This window comes from Arachis ipaensis, chromosome B1 (assembly GCF_059453495.1).
Source record: "Arachis ipaensis isolate K30076 ecotype BB chromosome B1, ASM5945349v1, whole genome shotgun sequence".
Classification (NCBI taxonomy): Eukaryota; Viridiplantae; Streptophyta; class Magnoliopsida; order Fabales; family Fabaceae; genus Arachis; species Arachis ipaensis.
The window spans coordinates 87,702,907-87,704,895 of NC_142436.1; positions in this window are offsets into that span (position 1 = coordinate 87,702,907).

The window sequence follows — 1,989 nt, forward strand, 5'->3', positions numbered from 1 at the left end:
GAAAACAGCAGAGAAGACAAAAGCTAACACCAGCAAGTATCCTGGTTCAGTTGCCTTGTGCTATGCAACCTACATCCAGTCTCCTCCACAACTATGGAAGAATTTCACTATAGTTAACAGTATTACATACACCAATAACACAGGATTGAACCAATCCTTTCACACTCAAGTTCTAACCTAACTTGACATTGGCTATGCTAATACCTAACTATACCTCTTAGTGCTAACCCAACTAAGAAAGGGATACCTCACAGGTACAAGATACAAGACATAAACACACCTAAAGAAATCTGAAAATAACTCTAGGCTTTTCTCTCAAGTGTATCACTCGGCCTTTTTCAACTCATGGCTTTTACTTGAGCTTTCTCACAATGCCTTTTCTCACAAGAAATTACAGAAAGATAAACTTAGAAAAGTACATTACAATCAGTAAAACATGAAGGAGATTGACTTCATCAACAGCCTCTGTGCTATGCGAAAAACCAAATTAGCAAGCCTCTGATTTAGTTCTTCATACTGGCGGAATGCACCTTTGATTAGGTTACACTGTCCAGTTAGTTGAACTTCTTCAAAGTGCTCTTTCAGAACAAAACCTCTATTCACTGGTTTTCTCTCCTTGGTTTGTGAATGAACAGCAAACCTCTTTTTATCTCCTTGCATGTGGTTGAGTTCTTCTTCCAAGGTCAACACCTTGAGCCTTGAGCTTCACCAACCCACAAGCTCACTTTTTCTTCTCAAATATCAAAGTAGAACCTTTGCCTCTGACTTTTCCAACTTGACCGAAAGCCATGAAGGAGTAACAGAAATTGTTTTCCAATGGTCAACCAAATCTAAACCATAGAGATGCAACTTGGTCCCCAAGAATCTCTTGTGATCGTGGATTTGTAGCAGTGAAGAATAGATATCAACTTTCCCTTGAATGCCATTTTCGGATAGAGAAGAGAGTTGGGAAGAAGGGATGAAGATCTGATGCATGCAAGATGAGATGGATTACCTTTAACCTAAGCTTGATTTGGATTAGATTTTCTGTTTTAGCTTCTGTGCTTCAAGCTTAGATTTTCTCTTTCTTGCTTCTTTGGTTACTGGCTTATGGAGGAAGCTTTTCTTCTCATTCTCTTTCTTACTTTTCTGAAGTCTTGATGTGACTTGATTAGAGAGGAGAGGAACGTTGCTTTGGTTGGAGCAAGATCGTGGGAAATTGAAAAGCAATTTCAGGCTTGGATCGGGTTCTTCTCTACTTCAGCCCGTTAGTGCTTTGCTATGCTTCTTTGATGAATTTTGTTTGAAATGAATGACTTGGGCTTGTCTTTATTCACACTTACCATTCAGCCCATTTGCCTTGTTTTATTTTCCATTCAAGTTGGGCTGTAAATCAGATTTTGGCCTGCAACATATAATAAATAATTAGCAACATATACTTATTAATTTGAACAACTCTAATTATTTATTTTGCCAAAAATAATGTTTGTCATCACTAATTAATTTAGTTAATTTCTTAACTCAACACTTTGAATAAGGATTGACGATGTAAACTGGTATTCAACGCCAGTTCCATGCTGCAGTCTGGCGTCCAGCGCCAGAAACAAGTTGCAAAGTGGAGTTCAACGCCAGAAACACGTTACAAACTGGCATTCAACTCCAAGAATGACCTCTCCATGTGTAAACTTCAAGCTCAGCCCAAGCACACACCAAGTGGGCCCCGGAAGTGGATTTCTACATCATTTACTCAATTCTGTAAACCCTAGTAACTAGTTTAGTATATATAGAACTTTTTATCATTGAATTCGTAGTCTTGGTTACTCCGGTTCCCCTCTGGGGCCGAGACCAATGAACTCCATTATCACTTATGTATTTTCAACGGTAGAGTTTCTGCACTCCATAGATTAAGCCGTGGAGCTCTGCTGTTCCTCATGATTTAATGCAAAGTACTACTGTTTTATATTCAATTCAACTTATTCCGCATCTAAGATATCCATTCGCACCCAAGAA